Source organism: Chenopodium album, chromosome 16 (genome assembly GCF_948465745.1).
Source record: "Chenopodium album chromosome 16, dcCheAlbu1.1, whole genome shotgun sequence".
NCBI classification, from domain to species: Eukaryota; Viridiplantae; Streptophyta; class Magnoliopsida; order Caryophyllales; family Amaranthaceae; genus Chenopodium; species Chenopodium album.
Window position 1 is genome coordinate 37,082,801 of NC_137849.1, and position 21,092 is coordinate 37,103,892.

Here is a 21,092-nt window from a genome sequence, read left to right on the forward strand (position 1 = left end):
AAAGTTACGTTGCCAGTATTATAGGGGTTACTTTGTTCTTTTATAAGTGTTCACATGCTATAGTCAGCCGCACACAAGACATGTTGTTTAATTTATAATAAATTTGATTGTATACTATTTAATGAGTATTTTCTAATAAATACATGTTATAAATGCTAAATGATTATTCAAATAGATTATGAGTGTTTTTTGGGTAAAAATTATGTTAAAAATATAGTAGCTTTTATAATATATAATGGTAACTTTAACTTATTTTACAATAAATTTACTTTTTTTTTTGACACAATAATTAACTTGTATATTCGGTTAAACTAAATATATTATATGATCCAGTACTTCAAACCTCCAATAGACTTAATTAAAAAAACTAAGGTCATGTTCACTTCACCTTAAGAAAAATAATATTCGGTAGAATAATTTCAGTTCAGTAAAAATAAGTTAAATCAGTATAAATAATTTTAGTTCAGTAAAATCAGTAATTATAAAGAAGAAATATAGTAAATAATCAGTAAAAATAATTTCAGATTAGTTAAATTAATTTCAGCTCAGTAAAAATAATTTAAGTTCTGCAATAATAATTACAATTCAATAAAAACAATTTCATTTCATTAAAAATAAGGTAAAGTGAACGGGATTTAAAACTAATATTCTTAAAACCACGCAGCTAAACTTTGAATAATCAACTTCTTTTAAAAAGAACTTTGAATAATCAACTAGTAAGTGCCGTGTTTAATTTCATTTACTTTTCTAATGAATTATTGACTTGATGTGGCTCAGCTTGATAATTCTTTTTTTTTTTTTTTTAACTGGGACAACTTGATAATTAATTTTTTGTTTAACAAAGAAAAGAGCATATTATATTAGCACTAGATGATTAAGAGCATCTAGGAAATCCAAAGTTTGTACCCAAAAGCAAGGTTCATGATGCCAGAGAAAAGAAAATTGGCAATCAAGAACCTTAATAAAGCCATAAACAAGGAAATTACATAAAGCATAAAAGAAATAAAGTGACTAAAATAAGGAAGGCTACAAAAGCATTGTAAAGGGTGGAGCATGAAGATAGCCCAAGAATAGCATCAAAGCAGCGTTCAGTCATAGGCATTGTGCATGCCATACCATTGGCCAGCTCTTTGGTGTAGGTGGCCGTCAAAGATGGAGGAGAGTAAAAGTGGTAGACAGTGTCATCTTCGTCATGTCCTTGAAGTCATCCCATCTCTGCCAACCCATGGGCAATTTGGTTAGCTGAGTGTTTAACATGTAGAATAGTAACACTCCAATCTTTAGCCAAAAGCTTAGCCACATCATTGATGATATTTGAGAGGTAGCTTGATAATTAATCTTATATCTAACAAATATAGAAAAATCTAGTCAAATTGCATTGTGTATGGCCGACATGACGTGACCAAGTCTTTTGTTGGGTGCGAACAATAAGTACTTAAATATAATCTATCTATATTATTATTAAAACTCATGGCAATACATACCATGTTGTCATAGGTCAATGTCAATACTACCTCCGTTTTTTACTAGTTGACACGTTTTGAATTGAATTTAGCACTATTTATACACCTCCCTTTGACCATGTTTTATGATTTATATGTAAGGAAAAATAAAGTCAAGTAGGATCTTGTTAGATTCGTTACAATGCATATTTTTATAATATCAACTTTTATAATTTTTGCTTATCGATAATTAAAGATATTAATGATTTAATTTGTGCATTGGCAAACGTGACTAAAGAAACATGTCAACTAAAATGTAACGGAGGAAGTATATGTTGTACCACGTGTCTCCTTTTCTTAACCAATAACATGGCGCCAAATCATATGTATAGTCACATATATCTATCTATATTCTTAAATATCAAAACAACTTAAGTTAATGCTTAAATAAGAACTTTAAGATGAGAGAAAACGTTAATTTTAGCTTTTAAACTATACAAAATGTTTCAACGTGATTCATGTTCTTTTCAATTCCCATTTTAAATGGTCATAACTATTAATTTAAAAATTATTTTAGTTTTGGTAATACTCCGTAACTAATACTCCGTATGAAATTGATTATTAATATGGCTGAAAAACCACAATCACTAATTGTAACACAATTAGATTATAACTAGGTTAAGTCCCGTGCCATGCACGGTAATAATTAAATTTTACAACAAAAATTGTAAAGAAGGGTATTAATTCAACAATAATTTAACCAAAAACAATATTTGTAACAAAATAATAGTCTCTAGTTAAAGATATTGATGGTCAAAGTTGTGTCTCAACAACTGTACAAATCCAACTATAACTTATAAAAAAACGGAAGAGTATAATATAATAAAATGATTTTGTTTAGTTGTTCTTATAAACATTATGTATAATTTTCAACGTAGGCTACCAAAATAATTTTTTCAATTTTAACCTATAATATTTTAATTTGGAGGAAAAAAAAAATTGATAGTATTATAATAATCTTGGATATTGATATATTTCAATACTTGATTTTAATCTATGTTAGTATATTTGTAACTAAAAGATTCTTATTATATAAATATATGTTAAAAAATAATAATAAAAAAACTAATGGAGTATTATTGGATTAAATGTGTTGTCTAAATGGAAATAAGTATTATGAGTAGATTATAAAATGAAATAGAAGTCATTCAAATTTGGCAAAAAAAAAAAAAAAAAGAAAAAAAGAATTGAAAAGGCGGGAAAATTTTTAATGACATCGTGACAAGTGTCACTTTAGGTTCGCTTTTAGTATTAATTAATTGATTATTCATTTATGATATATGAAAAAATATCGTCTCAAACATGTAAAATCCAAAAAATAGATGTCAAGGTCGGGTCAATCCAATAGATTTAAACTTACGTCTTACAAAATTTGTAGGATCATCCAAATCACTAATTAGAGGCTAACGTGACTCTTTGCAAAATATTTAATGTATCAAAATTAGTTGTAATGAAATTGAAATGATTGTGATTTTATCTTTAATCTCATATTACATTAGATGACCCGAGATATCACTCGGGCCAACAACTAGTTGCTACTCTAAAAGTGACCACAAATTATAATTAATTTGTAAAATTACGTATACTAAAATATATATTTGGACAAATCTATTTGGACATTCGGCAACTGGTAAATTTAAGATAAAACTCATGAATGAAAACACGTGGTAGTAATTAAACTTTATTTTTTTTAATATCAATGGGATAATTTCTAGAGAAAATATACAAGAAATATTTTGTATTGTGGTATACATGATGTATATTGTAAAAAAAGTGGTAAGCAAAGAGGGATGGTATAAAATTTTATTGATCTAACTTATCGGCCAGTGTTGATGCCTTGATGGTCTAAACAATAATTAAAATATTGAGCTAACAATCTCTTGACTTCATATTCCGTATTAAATATAACACAAATTCTTATATGACACTGACCACACCATATGACCAATCATTATGGAGTTACTTCGTTAGTGTGATAGGGGTTATTTGGTCATTGTTAAAGGGATTACTTCGTCAATATTATAAGGGTTACTCGATCAGTGTTATATGAGTTACTCGTTCAGTATTAAAGGGGTTATTTGATCCGTGTTATTGGGATAACTTTGTTCTTTTAATAAGTGTTCACACAATATGACCAGCCACACACAAGACTGGGATGCGATGGATACGCTTTATTGTTGAATGAGACGGGTGGAATCATCGCAGGATGTGCCTCTGTTTGTACCCTGAATCCACCTGCATCAGTCTTAAGAGGAAACAGGTGCAATGGCTATCGCTGTTGTCAGGCTAAATTGGCATCTGCATCCATTGATGATGAACCAAAGACAGATATCAAGCAATACAGTACAAGTGTGAGCACCAGCAATGTCTCTGGAAATTGCAGGGCTGCCTTCTTGATTAGCAAGGACTATTTAAGTGATAATGCACCATTGTCAACTGGGATAACTGCCGTACCTGTTGTGCTATTATGGGGAGACTACAATGAATCAAACCTGTTAGGTAAAATTATCTCAATTTTGCTTATTTAATTTGGTCAATATTCTACCTCATCTGAAATTGATTTTATTTACACCACAGATTTCGTTGGGATTATGCTGATATCATTATCTTATTTTGCTTTGAATAGTTTCCTAAATTATAGGATTTGTTGATATATGATCTTATTGTGTTAATCTTAACATATAATCACAGCTTTTTTAATTTGATCAATATAATGAAAGGAAATTCTCAATGATGGTCTTGTATTACAGATACACTGAAAATGTTGCCCTTTTTATTATTAATGTGAAAGCTATTACACCCCATCTCGTGATTTAAGTGCATTCATTGGTCCAACTAGGGGTGAGCACGGATTGGATGTCCACTCCAAATTGGATTTCAAATCGAATATCCAATATCCGACATTTGGAATGAAGGGTTTTGGATATTTGATATCCGAATTTGGGATATTCCATCCGAAGGGTTTTGGATATTTGATATCCGATATTTTTCGGATTGGACATACCAAATAACTCCCAATTTTTTTATACTTGGATAGAATATATGCTATTCAATATCCAAAATTTAAAATCTTTTGGATATTTTTAAGATATTAGATATCCGAAAATTGATATCCTATTAGATATCCTAAATATTTGAATCGGATATCCTAATTATCAAATCAAATGGGATCGAATTTTCGAATATTCGACTTATCGGATAGTTTTGCTGAACCCTAAGTCTGAGGCAATAATCACTCTCCACGACCAATCATTGATACCAGAAGTCTACAACAACTTTTAGACCACATAGAAGAGCCTTAGCCTCAGCTATTCTACTAGGATCCCATCCATACTCCACTCGCCAAACTGCAACCCGAACCACCCATCTTGTCCCTGATCACAGCACCAGTTAACACCCCTAGCCTTTCATACACCCCTTCACTACAAGGAAACTCATTTTTAGCAACAAAGTATTAGCAACGACAATTTTTTGGTTACAAAAAGTATATTTTGCAATGACATTGTCACTGTTAAAAATTATTTATTTCCCTCCTTCCAATTCCTAGCGTGGGTCTTCGAAAATTTCAAACTAATACGAAGTATTTTGTAATGACAACAAAGGTCACATGTTCTAATCTCATCCACCCCTCCTTTCAAATTGGAATATAAAGCGTCGGGTATGAAGATGGCCCATGTTGCATCCTCACTTCAAGTCCAATGGGCTCTCGTGTGAGGGGCGCGATAGAGTATAGAACATAGTTATGGGCTGGGATTCAACCACCAGCTTAAGTTTTTAGTTGAGTTGGTCCATTAACAATTTATTTTTAATTAATTTTAAAAGTGAATCTCCCATATTATGAGGCGTTGCATCATTGACTCAAACAACTGGCTACCCCTAAAACCAACACGTCATGATTCATTTTCAGAAGTATCCCATAAAAATCGACTTATCGTTTGTTAATTAAAAGGTTTGCTTATTTTGAACTAATCGCACAAAGATTTATTTACTTTTTTTTTTTTTTTTTTTTTTTTTGTGGAATTTTCCTTACAAGAATTTGTTATTTTCATTTTGAGCAATTGAATAATGATATAAATGTGTTTTTTTTTCTTTTTTCTTTTTTTTTACACAATAACGATATAAGTGTTGGATCGGTGGTAAAATATCATTTTCCATAAGGATTACATGTTCGATACCTTGTAATGATAATGCCAATACTTAATTTTAAATTCGTAAGTTGGCATGAAAAAAGAGCATTTGCAAGAGAAGAGAATGTCAGATAACTTAAACATATATTTTTTTTTTTATTCTGTAACATATAATTCTATACTAAGAATTTCCTTAGTGTTCTTTTAATCACTATTTTTCTTTTAGAAAAGCTACATATTAATTGCACCATTACTATAATTGCCTAATTGGTATACTTTTATACACTTTTTGTTTGTATTCACATATACCAAATTTCTATTTTACCCTTAATATTTGCATTTGATATATATACTTGTTACCTCACTTTTACTCTTTTTCCTTTGTTTGTTTGTAGTCACATGAACAATTTTTTTATTTTGTTCTTGAACTTTAATTTGTGTCCAACCCAAATAATGCAATTAAAAAAATGGAGGGAGTATATAGATATCAATGAAAATTTTTTTTTACAGGTATCAGCGCCCAAAACGTGCTACGGATACTTCTACAATTAGCTATTATTTTGGGTAAGACTATTTGTCGGGAATTTATTTGATGTCTTCGTTTACGCCTTTAATTTGCAATAGGGGTGGCAATGGATTGAAGGTGGGTCAAGTGATGCTTCATCTGCCTGCATCCACCAACGATCTATATGTCACCCGATTCTTCCATCACCTATACTTTACCTTCATCCACATCTGATCTACTCATCATTCATGGATGAATTGGGTGGATCGATTGATAAATCGAGTGAAATAAACTAATAAATACAATTTTGCATTTGCATAATTAAAATAAAGATTTAAAAAAATAGTGGTTAATAGGAGCTGTTCATTGGTCCAAGACCAGACCGGACCAACCCGAACCAGACTGAAGACCGAAAAATTGAATTTCAAGAATCGAAAATCGGAGCGATTAAGCTAGGACCGAACCCGGATCGGACCAAAAAATTTGGTCCAAAACCCGGACCGGACCGGGTTGGACCGATTTTGGAATTTTTATACAAATATTTCTAAATTTTAAACAATTTTTGGAAAATTCGAAAAAAAAAGGAAAAACAATATTTTAACATCTTTTTTTTATATTTAGTACAAAAAATCTCATACGACCAAATTTTTTCAAACTTATTAAGGATAATCTTAATTATTATTAAAATTTTTATATATAATTTTAAGCAAAAAATCAGTCCGATCCAAGACCGGTTTTTATAGGGTTTTGGACCAGACCGGACCGAAAAACGGGAAAATAAATTTCTCGACCTAAAGATCGGACCGATTAGTTTGGTCCGGTCCGGTCCATTGTCCGGTTCAGACCAATTTAGAACACCCCTACTGGTTAATAAATCAAAACGATACATCATTTTAATAATTGTTCCTTTCCACTAACATATAAACACAATAGAAATGATAAAATACAAGAAACATTGTTGTATGTTTAATTGTTTATGAAGGGGGCACACTGGTCATATTGAAGAAAAAGTTGGGGTTATTTTTGTCATTTGATGACCAATGGAAACAAACAGAAGGTAAATGTCACTAAACGGGTGGGGGTAGTTAAACCTAGGGGTGTCCATTATTCGGATTAAAACCGAAATCCAATCCGATCCAATCCGAATTGATATCCAAACCGAATTATCAATTCGGATTGGATCCGAAATTTAAATCGGATCGGATCGGAATGAATTTTTTTGAAAATTTGGATTTTTGGATTGGATCGGATTGACCCTAATTGGATCTAATCCAAACCGAAAACCGAATTGTAGAATTAAGCTTGTATAAATATGTATTTCTTTAATTTTTGAAGTTTAGCTCTAATACTTACTACTACATAAAATATTAGGGAGAGTTTGTATTGATTAATTAATGACTTGATGTTGAACTATTTATTTTAATAATGATTTTGAAGACTTGTATTTATATTAAAGCTTTATTTTTATAATCGTATTAGGCACTAAAAAATGTTGTATTATAAATCAGATTTTCGGATCGGATCCAAATAACCGAATTTTAATTCGGATTGGATTGAGAGAAATTCGGATCGGATCGGAAAATTAAAAACCGAATTATATTTCGGATTGGATCGGATTTGGGGTAAATCCAAACCGAAAACTGAACGAACACCCCTAGTTAAACCATCATTCTCTCTTTCCTCAACAATTGAACTGCAACAATGGAGGTTGAGGAAATCAAAGAAGTGAAAGCTCCCAAACATACGACAATGCAAATACCTACTATATCATTTAGGGTTAACCATGCCCTTGAAATCTATATTTTTCTTAGGGTTTTAATTTTGATTTATCGCCAAAGCTGCCAAAAATGGTAGTGTTTGGATTGGGGTTTGTTGTGGTGTTGGTGATGATGTTTGTTTTATTGTTGGGGACTTGGAGGGGTGAATTCCCCATTGTTGATGAGAAAGGAGTAAGTGAGGAAGATGGAAGATTCAAGTAAACAGGGGGTGACAGAAGAAGAAAGTTGTGTTAGGCCTGTTAGCAATAAAAAAACAAATAAAAAAATAATACTCCGTAATAATCAATAATCATCAATCAATAACTATATATTAAAAGACACACCAACAATAACACGTGTCATCTCCTGGTGTGTCCTTAGTTTTTTTTTTTTTTTTTTTTTTTTGAAAAAAAAATAAATTCAAAAAACAATATTTTACATATATAAAGTACTAATTACGTAAAAAGTATAATAGAAGATTCAGTGTATTTTTCCATAAAATAACATATTGACAACTATAAACTTAAGCAAAAAAATTAAAAATAATATTCTTAACATAATTTATGACATATGGACTATTTTTTAAGGAAAAACTTATTATGTACAACATACGTTAATTACAACAAGATTTATTCTTAATTATGTAATAGAAGCTACAAACTTAAATAATGAAATGCAAATATCAAATCAACAAATGATGCTTTTGTTATTTTATGAATAATAATTTATGATTATTATTTCAATCCAGTAATACTCTATGGATTCTATTGCCAAGAACGACACATGTTGATTAAAAAACTTTTTCCAACTATTTTTGTGGTCGTTCTTCAGCATTCAATTGATATAAATATACCGTATGAAGGTTAAAAAATTTGAAATAGTATCAATTTGAAAAGTAGTTATTTAAATAATCGTGCATGGCACGGAACCTAACCTATTTTTGCTATTATATTTTTTCCACTAGAGAAACATTCAACATTTCTCTACATGAGAAACTGGGACTTGCTCTAATTCAATTCCAAACATGTCAAAAAAACATTAAACTATACATATATTAGGCAAAATATTAGAGAAACAAGTCCCATACCAAAAAAGCACTCTTAAGAGTGTTTGCAATTAGTCCCATTGTATCTCTAAAATATATAAAGGATTTATGTAGGAGCTCTAAAGATTTCATGTCACACTTCACAATTTGAAAAAAAAAAAAGAAAAACTCAAAGCACACACAACAATAAGCCTGCCTTGGCTACAAACAACAATAAGGCCTTGACTTCAAACAACAATACGGTGGGTTTTGTCACATATTAACCTATGAGACCAACTTTAAATCCAACCTTTGTAAAAATGAAAAATGTCATACACATTGATGAAAAACGGTTTTATTTTACCTAAAGAGTAAGGCTGCGCAAAACTATCTGATAATCTGAAAATTCGATCCGCATCCAATCCGAAAATTTAGGATAATCGATCTGAAAACATTTTCGAATTATCCGATCCGAAAACATTATCAGATCGTCCGGTCCGAAAATTTGGATATCGAAATTTTGAATTTCGGATATCCGATATCTGAAAAAAACAATTAAGTTATAGTCTTTTGTTATTGACGACTTACTTTGAATACTTCACGAAGGCCAAAAAGGCCCAAATCAGAAAACCCTAATATTCCCACAAAATCTCTCTCATGTTCGTCGCCTCCCTCTCTCCTCTCTTAGAATCTCATAACCTATTTCATCCTTTCAGATCCTTCACTTCACCTCCATCAACATCCGTAACCAACCAACCACCAATGGCTTGCCCGGCTTTCGCCCTTGATCTTCACCACTACTTCACCAGCAACCCACGCAAACAGCAGCGGCATCACTCCCTCCTCCTCCAGCCACCGCCATCAACATTCGCAATAACGACGACTTCCCTCCAGCTTCTTACTTTACCCGGAACACCATCGTCATTCCATCATTGCATATCATCCACCAACAGGCGCCTTCTCACCAGCGAGGACTTCTCTTGTTGGATCTTAAAATTTTCTTGTCTATTTGATCTACTCCTTGTTTACTGGTTGTTCTGTTGTTGTAGTGAATTAATTTTTATCTCAATTGCAATATACAAGTACTCCCGTACATCAATTTGCATTAGCAAAAAATTAATTTTGCCACTAAATTAATATTTAAATGATGTTTTTAAATTAAAATGGTAGAATATTGGATATCCGAGCTACTCGATCCGAAATTTAGCGATAATCGGATACGGATATCAAATATACGGAGTAAGAATTTTTGGATCAAATATCCGATCTATGCTCACCCCTGCCTACCAAAGAAGAGGACCCAAATAAGATGTCAATAATTAAAGAGATTCAAAGTTGGGAATGATTGGTTAGTCAATATATGATAAGAGTTACACATTTATTTAGGAACTGAAGGAATATCCATTTTTGTAACCAATTGAAGGAGTATAAATAATTATCTACATTCATTAATGACAGTTTTTGTTAGCAAAAAAATAAGAAAATTTAATAATTACCGCCACCTATACTTTTATTTTTTTTTTTTATTTTTTGCATTTTACCACCAACTACTTTTTAAAACATCAAAACTTACCATCTACTTGGCTCTCAATTCAGATGTGACGTCATGTGGGGCGCACTAACCACCTTTTCCCTCCCTTTCTTTTTTTCTTTCTTATTCGATTTAATTTGAAGTTTTTCCCCTATTTTGAGAGGAGTATAATATAGGGGAATGAGAAATTGAGAGAGAAAGAAAGAAAATGAAAGAAATATGGTGAGAAGGTAGTTCATGGGCCCCACATGACATCACATTTCAGTTTAAAGCCAAGTAGGTGGGAAGTTTTAATGTTTTGAAAAATAGTTAGTGGTAAAATTCAAAAAAAAAAAAACCGTGGGTGGTAATTACTAAAACAACAATAATTGTAGGTGGTAATTGTTAAAAAATCCAAAACATTAGATAAATATAAAATAAAAGTAAATATAAAAAATTGTAGTCAACAGTACACAAATGCAATTCATGATCTAACGTTCAATGTTACAATGGATACAGTTGGCGCAGCTCTTGTAATTTTTGGAGGCTCATGGGTGTGTTGGCGATGCAAAACTAGAAAAAGAAGAAAGGAGATCAAACTTAGACAAAAGTACATCGAGAAAAAACTTATAGTACAAGGGTCTTCCAATATAGATGCTAGTAAGAAAATTAAACTCTTCTCATTAACAGAATTAAAGAGATTCACAGACAACTTTAGCAATGATCGCGTGCTTGGACAAGGAGGTCAAGGTACTGTCTACAAAGGAATGTTAAAAGACGGTCAAGTTATTGCAGTTAAAAGATCAACGGCCCTCAATGAAAGCCAATGGAAAGAATTCATCAACAAGGTAATTCTATTATCTCAAATCAAACATAGACATGTAGTGAAGATTCTTGGGTGTTGTTTGGAAGATAGCATACCTCTTTTAGTGTACGAATTCATTTGTAATGGGACTCTTTCAGAGCACATCCAAAATTCCATTGATGGGTTCATATTCACATGGGAAACACGCTTGAGAATTGCTTTTGAAACTGCTACTGCAATCGCTTATTTGCATTCAGAGTTTTCAACACCAATTTACCACAAAGACATTAAATCTAGCAACATACTCTTGGATGATAAGTTTGGAGCAAAATTGTCGGATTTTGGGATTTCTAGAGCAGTTTCTGTGGAGCAAACTCATTTGACAACTTGTGTCCAAGGAACGTTTGGCTATTTGGATCCTGAATATATCTATAAGGGCCATTACTCCGAAAAGAGTGATGTTTATAGCTTCGGAGTAATTTTGGTCGAGCTTTTAACAGGACAAAAACCAATACGTGCACAAGGACCAATAGACGAAGATGAAGAAATGGAACATGAAAAAGAAACAAGCTTGGCTAAGTATTTTGTCTCATCAATGAACGATAACACTCTGTTTGAAATTGTTGATCCTTTGGTTTTGAAGGGTAGTAAAAAAGAGGATATTATGGAACTTGCTAATCTGGCAACACAATGCTTAAATCCTACAGGATTAGAAAGGCCGGCGATAAAAGAAGTTACAAAGGTATTACAATGTCTACAAGGGCTAAGTCATCCAAATTCATCTTGTAAGCCACCTTTTGAACCTAATGATGAATCCGAAGATTGGACAACAAGGAGTTCTAGTATGATCACATCATCCACGGAAACAGACAATGCTTTTCCAAGATCGGTCACTTATGACCATATTGATCTCACTACAAATTCGGACTCTGCTGAGGTTGAGATGCATTTACTTCATACTTGCTGATGAAGAACTGAAGAAGGCGGTCTTGTTATTATTTTATGTAATTTTTGTGGAATTTGGAATATTTTAATGTTGTTACATTTCTGGATTTGATGGTGATGAAATTTGGTATGTATGTATCTTTTTAATAATACTTTGATGTGTTGAATGATTGCCCTATTAAACTATGTATGTTTCTTGTTGTATTGATTACTAGCAGACTCAGTAGACTATTTATAAAGATTTTTGCCAATCCAGCTATGGAATAGTTTTAACTTATGATGATACTTCTTTTACTTTAATTTATTCCTACTTGTATTATACTTTCATTTCTAGTTGTATTATACTTTTATTTTTGTCAACCAAAAATTCTAAAAAGTTTAAATTTCTATAAACTTATATTGGGAGATTTGAGACAAATTTGAATATCATACATGCATATAGTAATGTTTGTTTCTAATTTTTGAAGTCATTAGTCAACACGTTTGATGTAAGAGTATGTGAATATTTCAAAGAAAAATGCAATTAAAAGTAAACAAAGAAAGTATAAACAGTTATTATAGCTACATATAATTTTAATTATACTTCGTATTTTCAACTCCCTCCATTTTCACAATACTTGACACACTTTTTTTTTTTTTTTTTTTTTTGAAAAAAGACACTTTTTTCATTTATTTTTGAAAATTTTAAACGCATTTAAAAATAAAACAAAATTAATAATATTTTAATCTATCTAAATGACGCACAATGTAACCTCCGTATTTTATCAAATTTTTTACTAATTATTTTGAAAGAATTGACTAATTCAATATCAAAATCTATTTTAAAGCTTAGAATTGTCGTTTGAAATAAGTATTGTTTAGCATAAAAAATAAATTTATCTCTTTGTCAAATAATAAATAAATAAATAAAATTTTTAAATAATATTTGCAACCATCAACCTTAACCCAACATACTAGCCTAAATTAACTCTGTTTCAAAAGACACTATTCAATTCATAAGCCCAAATGACCAAAGTATGATCCAAGTAGGATTGTAAAAACTTGGGCTGTTGGGCATCAAATCTTATTTTATAAAATGTCATGATGCCAATTGAGTTGGTAGGTTAAAAATAAGCTTCTAAAATTTTTACTCGTATTGCAAAGTGTAATTTCCACTCAATTTGTAAGTTAATGCGATGAAAATACGAGAATCAAATTGTGCAGGCACTGCTGAGCAATGTGATAAAAAGCCACAGAGAACAAATTACAAATTATAAATTATAAATTCATTGGTTCCACACCTTTAGATATCAGACTATCTTTAAACTAAAATCAATTCAAAAGGAGCATGGTTCGTCAAGTTGTGTTTTTGTAGGAAAAAAAACTCTTAGACTTAAATCTAGGGGTGAGCAAAAATTCAAGGTACTCCGACCTGAAATCCAAATCTGTTCGAAATCGCAGGTTCCAAACCCGAAACATGTAGATCAGGTTTCGAATTTGATTGATAAAATTAGGAACCTGTTGCAATAGGTTCCAGTTCCGGATAATAAAATTTTGAACCTGGAACCTGTAGGGACGTAGGGTAACCTGTTAGTTTAGGTTTCCTATAGGGTACATGAAATCGAAACCTATAGGGTATTAAATATTCTAGACAACCAGTGTTGGTTTGTTATATTTGTAGTACTATATTAATGTTTTAAGCTTTTATTGTGAACATTCATTTTTTTAAAAAAATTTGTAACAATTTATCAAGTAACTATTAAGCTTACTTTGAAAGACAGGGTACTCTGTTCGGGAACTGAAACCTGTAGGTTCCGGTTCTGGTTCCCAAATTTTAGGAACCTGTAGGTTCCGGTTCTGGTTCGTTGAATGTAGATAAGCAATAGCCACGGCAACTTCAGATGCAATTCTTAGTCGAATTCCCAAGTTACTTGAAACTCTTTGTTAGGACTATGAATGAATTCCGAAAGAGTTCCATTAGGGATGAACTCGTAAACTAAATGTAAAACTTTAGTTTCTAAGCAACTTCCAAGAAACTTGACTACATTTCTATGATTGATTTGTGAAAGAATAATTACCTCATTTATAAACTCCTTCCAATGGCTTTCATTCAATGAGATTGATTTTTTGACAGCAATAAGTTTACCGTCGTTTAACATTCCTTTGTACACAGTACCTTGCCCCCCTTTACCAATTACACGATTTTCATTGAAGTTGTCTGTTGCTTTCTTTAACTCATTCTCTGTAAAGAGTTTTGTTTTCTCAGCTTCTTCTTGGTTTATCCTTTGTTCTTCTAATCTTCCCTTGAAGTATTTCTTTCTAAGCTTTGTTTCCTTTCTTCTTCTTTTTGTTTTGCACCACCAACATTGCCCAACACAGTAGCACATCAAAGTAATTGAACCTACAACTGCATATTTCAAGGTCGTATAAATCATATAATACATCACCAACTAACACAATTACATATATTGTGTCAATTACATATATAATAACCTTTTTATATTTTTTAACTAATATTTTATTGTTTAAATCTAAAGTCAAGCTAATGCACAAACATGTATGTCACTTTTTATTGTTTCAATCAACCTGACAGGGATTGAATACTTTGTATGTCATCTTAAACTTTGTATATTACAGAAAAGGAAAACTTACCTGATGAAAAGATGAACACGAAAACTTTAATAGTCGCTGTTTTATCTGTCAATCACATGAAATTTAGTTACTTGCAAATATAACCATACAATTTATAGCATACTCTTACTATTAATTTTCCAAAAGTATACATAACTCAAGCTAATAAGATGGATCATAGAGATATAATGACATAACAACTTACGTGAGCAGGGTTGAAAAGAAACCTTAACCCTTAGATCTAGGATATCTAAATCAAGATTAAGGGAAAATATAAGTTGATAAGGCTAATAAACAAAATAAATTTACTAGGTTTCAAATATAAGGTAAAACTGCTACTTCAAATAGAGTTATCCCTTATATTTTATATTTGAAGGTTGAACATTAGTTTTAAGTACCCCTTGGGTACCATAATACTACCATGCTCTTATTACAAAACAAAGTGAAATAACACATGTTTAAAATAAAATAATATAAACAAGTGAGATTATGTCATAAAATTAAACCCCGGAAAATTAGAATTTTAAATTCATTTCTCTCTCCACCTTTTCTCTTTCTCAAATTTTCTAAACATTCATCATAACTTCATTGAAATTTTGAAACCGTCAATTTTTCAACAAAAACTATTACTCCCTCTGTCCCTATTTGATAGTCAGTTATTCCATTTTTGGTGCCGCAAAATGTTAGTCACATTTGCTTTTTTCAAGTACAATTAATATTAATTTTTTACCAAAATTCTCTTTAATTTGCAAAAATATTTGTGCAAATTTAACTTTTCCATGTAAATTTTGCTTTCCCATGTACTTTAATTACTTTCTCTCTCTACTTTTTTGCATATCCAATGTAAATTTACTTTTTCAATGTACTTTTGCTACTTCTTATATATGTTTATTAATTCCCGTGAAAATTACCCAAAAGTGACTATCAAATGGGGACGGAGGGAGTAGTAAAATTCTTTCAAATTTGCATTAATTACTACAAACAAGCATAAAACTATTCAATTGAATTTGCAATTTCAACTTTCACAACATCAAACTGGATTGATTTATAAATTTATTGAAAAAAAAGAAAAATTGATATTAATAATCTCAAGTTTGCTCCTTTTTCTTTTAATAAACCCAACTTTGGATTATTTTGGAATAATCTCAACTTTGAAGGCTATTTACTTTCTTCAATCCTATACTAATCAACAAAAGTCATTGACCTATTATACCATATTATTGACACGTGTCAAGTTCTGTTGGTCCAAAAAATTTACAAAAATTTAAAACGAAAAATACAAAAAAACCCACAAAACACCAGCCAACCTCACTTCCCCTGCCACCCCACCATAATTAACCTCCACCCTATTGCGGCCCAGCCTACCGCCCCTCTCTCGCCGGCTCACCGTGCCTCCCCCACCCCCTAGTGTCGCCGTTTTCATCCCTCCCCTGAAACACCCTCACATTCCTCCACGAAACCACCAAGGAAACCCCTCTTGCCCTCACTCCTAAAAACCCCAAACTCCTCGCAACCCACCCTAAAACCCTAGCGGCTAGGGTTTTCGATGGTGAGGGTGGGTATTTGCGGGTTTTTAGGTGTGAGGGAGATAGTTTTGAGGGGCTTTTGATTGAGAGAGCTAGAAAAAAACGGGAAAAAGGAGATAAGGAGGGAGGTTGGGGGTTTTCGGTCAAGAAAGATAGTCAGAAAAGGAGATAAGAAGGGCAGGTTGTAGTATCGACTTAGGGAGGAGGGGGGAAATTGATGCACTTGGGCTACTAGACGACGTTAAGGGGGTGGCAGATCAAGCTAGCCAAAGTCACGGGTTTGGCTTAATGCTTTTTTTTTTTTTTTTTAATTTTATTTGTTTTTAATTTTTTTAACCAATTATTTTGTGATAAAAAAAAAAGCAATCACCGGTAACTGGGATTAAAGAAAGCTAATAGCCTCCAAAGTTTGGATTATTCTAGAATAATTCAAATTTGAAATTATTAAAAGATAATAAAGCAAAGTTAGGTTTATTAATATCATTTTTTCCTAGAAAAAAAGGAATAAATCATGCACAATGAGGAAGATTGAATCAAAATAAGCAAGTAGATTTGAATTTGAATTTGAATTTGAATTCAATTATTTTTAAGAAAACTTAGAAACAACAATCCAAACTTGATACCGATGGTTTTTGGTATGTTTACAGATGGTTTTTGACCATCAGTATTCGGCTCATTTCTTGTTGAGCTCAACTTTGGATTATTCTTGAATAATCCAAATTTTGGGGGCTATTGATTTTCTTCAGTCCCAACAATTGGTTACCAGTTGAATAGGGCAATTTTTAAGTGACACGTCACAAGTTAATTGGTTAAAAAAAGGAAAAACAAAAAAACAAACAATATTTTTTTTTTAAAAAAAATCACTAGCCTAACACCTAATTACGACCACCAGTATAACCCCAAATTCCGGCCACCAACCAAACCCCAAAAACCACCACCCAAAACCACAAAACCACTAGCCTAACCTCAAATTTTCAGCTGCTACTATTCCCCTTCCCCCTACACCGCTAAAACTCCTTCCTTTGCGCCAATTTCTCCCTCCCCACGCATGTGCTGCGAACCCTCACCTTCCCTCCTTATTTCCTTTTCCTGTTTTCCAGCGACATTTCTCAATCAAAAACCCCCAACCTCCCTTGCAACCTCTCCCTCCACTCGAAAATCCCTTAAAACCACCTCCCCCAATCCCGAAAACCTTCAAAAACCCCTCCACCACCATCGAAAACTCTAGGCTCTATGGTTTTGGGGTGGTGGGAGAAAAGATTAGGGGTTTTTGGCAATAAGGAGGGATTTCACTGGTGGTTTCAATTCCTGGGGGAATGGGAAGGTGTTTCGAGGAGAGAGGAAAACGGCGAAGCCGAGGGGCGGCAGGTTGGCAGTGTGGTAGAGGTTAGGGTGGGTCGGTGGGTGAAGTGGAGGCTGAGTGGTGGTTTTGTGACTTTTGTTTGTTGACTGGTTAATGGAAGAAAGTTTGGATTATTTCAAAATAATCTAAAGTTGAGATTATTAAAACAAAATACGTGAAAGTTGGGATTATTATTTCTAATTTTGCCTTATTATTATTTGAAAATGTTAATTTTTATTACCACTAAAAAAACACCGCTTTGATTTTTATTTTTTATATAAAATTTTATTTTATTATACTTCCAAAATGAACCCAAAAAATAAATCTTGTTACTACGTAACATTTTTCATTAGGGTGTCATTACTAGCCAACTATTTTTTAGGAAATTTTGACTTTTATCACCAAAAAAAAAAATCAAAAAAATTATTTTTACCAAAACTTCTAAAACTTTTATTTTACCACCAAAAAAATTCTGGAATTTTTTTTAACCATCTAACGTCAAGAAAACTGTTAAATCTAACGGTTTAAAAAAAATTTCTATGAATTTCATACGCAAACACATGTTCTTCATAGGTTTAGGGGGGCATGTTGAAGCTTTGGGTCAAATTTAAGGTCAGAATTGACAAAAAATGATCTGAAATGCCTCGTTTTGTGTTTGAAACACACAAACGAGGCATTTTTGATCTTTTTTTGTCAATTTTGACCTCAAATTGGACCCAAAGAGTCGAAATGCCCCCCAAAACCCCTAACGATAATGTATTTGACACGAAAATCGAAGAATTTAAAAAAATCCCTTAGGTTTTTTACGACAGGTGGTAAAAAATAATTTTTAATTTTTAATTTGATGGTAAAATAAAATTTTTAGAAGTTTTGGAGGTAAAAAAACAATTTTTTGATTTTTTTTTTGTGATAAAAGTCAAATAATCCTTTTTTTTTTTTATTTTTTAATGTTGAAAAATGTCTATTAAGGTTTTGGTTCATTTTGGCCTTTAGAAAACGGTGTTGTTTTGATACATGGGTACTCTAGGATTATGGAGCCAATCCCCATTCATATCATATATCAACAAGGAATGTTAATATTATGACATACTTATAACTTGATATCAGATATGAACATGGATTTTCTCAGGATTATGTTAGAAATTGCGGAAGGCTCATATAAACAAAATTCAACCTAATTAACTTGGCTACTTCCAAGATTAAAAGCATCTCCACTTTAATTTTTCGACTATTTCACCAAATGCCACTGAACACTTTAAAAATTCACCAAATGCCATCGAACTTTTCAGAATTCACCAAATGCCACCAAGTTTTTAAAAAATTCACCGAGTGTCATTAATGACTAACGGCAGTTAACTTTATTAGTCATTAAGGCTAATTATGCCACGTGGCATATTCTAATTGGTTCATTTTATTATTATTTTATTTATCAAAAAAATTAATATAAAAAAAAACTAAACCCCAACCACTCTTCCCACTCTTCCCACCGCCCCTACGCCAGCCCAACCCCTTGCCCCCACCCCCACCGGCGACCAACATCCTCTTCGATTTTTGGGGATTTTAATTTAGGGTTCCGACGTGGTGGTTGAAAGGGCGGAGCTCGGAGGGGATGAATTGATTTTGGTTCTGTGGCGTGGGGAGGGGGGCTTTGGTCTTCAGCGGTGGGGGGGGGGGGAGGGATTTTTGAGGGATAAAGAGAGTTTGCGAATCACAAGAAGGGTAGCTGGGTTGCGTTGTCGGCGCGGGCTGGCTAGGCTGGGTCACCAGCGTGGTTGTTCAGGGTTGGGTCGTCGCCGCGGTGGGGACTGGCTGGAGGTGGGGATATGGTGGTGGCAGTGACAGGCAGTGGTCGGGGCTAGGTCACGGTGGGTGGTTTTTTTTTTAAGTTTTTTATTAAGTAATTAATTTACTAATTTAATAAGCAACCAATTATAAGCCATCACGTGGCATAATTAGCCTTAATGACTAACGGAGTTAACTGCCGTTAGTCATTAATGGCACTCTGTTAATTTTTTAAAAACTCGGTGACATTTGGTGAATTCTGAAAAGTTCGATGGCATTTGGTGAATTTTTAAAGTGCTCAGTACCATTTGGTGAAATAGCCATTAATTTTTTCTCAACTACTTGTTTAACCTTTCTCTAAACTTCCTACCGTCATCAATATATATGACGGCGCCCGGCAATGAAATTGTTCATATCTCTATGTTTCTCCTCCTTGGCACCAGTTAAATTATATTTTGACATTGACAATTATTGGCACAACAAATCACAATAATCAAAGAGCTTAATAGGAAGGATCTTCCTAATATATTACTTAATAAGAGGGAGCTCAATAAAATTATATTTTGACATTGACGTTACATAATTACTTAATTAAAAAAATATTAAGTTCAAAATGTATGACAAAATCACGTGTTGATCGGTGTAATTAATGTTAATTTTTCTTTAATATTTTTATATTTAGTTCTCTTATCTAACACCCAAGGGACACTCGTTAGCCTTTGCCTAAACCAAAAAAAAAAAAAAAAAAAAAAAAAAAAAAAAAAAAAAACTAGGTTGAAGATTTGTTTAATTAATAAGGAACTAATTAGATAAGCTTATGTAAACTTTTACAAGTACTCCCTCCGTGTGTTTAATAAGTGTTACACTTTCTTTTTTGGTAAAAAGCTACATTAAAATATTATTTCTCTCTTCTCCCATGGTCCCCACCCAAACCCACTACTACATTTTTTATTCAGAGGTTTTTCAGTGCGGCTAGCCACATGGTGCGTCAGGGGTTACTTGTAGAGTGTTACTTGTATTCTAGGGTTACTTGTATGGGTTACTTGTAAGATGTTACTTGTATTATGAGGTTACTTGTATGGGCTACTTGTATCGTGGGGTTACTTGTAGGTGTTACTTGTATTCTGAGTAACTCCTACAAATAACTCCAGACCAAAACTCCATACCAAACCAGTAACCCCTGACCAAAACCAGTAACACCCATATAAGTAACCCCAGAATACAATTAACACCTACAAGTAACCCTTGACAAAACCAATAACACCCTACAAGTAACCCCTGATCAAAACCAGTAATACCCATACAAGTAACCCCAAAATACAAGTAACTTCTAAGAAAACCAGTAACACTCTACAAGTAACTCCTGTCGCTCCATGTAGCCAGCCGCATACAAAAATTTGTATTTTTTATTATATCTTTCCTCTCACACTCATTACTTTTCAATAATATATTAACCCCACTATCTTTATTTTACAATTTTTTAATACTTCAAGTACCCCACTTAACTCTAATTTTATTTAAGTCAATTAAATTGCCTATCCATTTTGCCTCCCTCCTCCATCCCTTTAGTTGTCGATTTCCCCATCTCTGAAACTTCATATCCGGCGTCTTCAACCTTCGTCTTCAACGTCAATTTCCCGTCTTTGATGCCGCCCCA

General features: G+C 32.5%; 1 pseudogene; it reads left to right on the top strand.

Annotated features, from left to right (window-relative positions):
* Positions 1 to 1,152: 1,152 nt before the first annotated feature.
* Positions 1,153 to 12,197, top strand: LOC145584196 (putative wall-associated receptor kinase-like 16 pseudogene; annotated as a pseudogene).
* Positions 12,198 to 21,092: the final 8,895 nt, after the last annotated feature.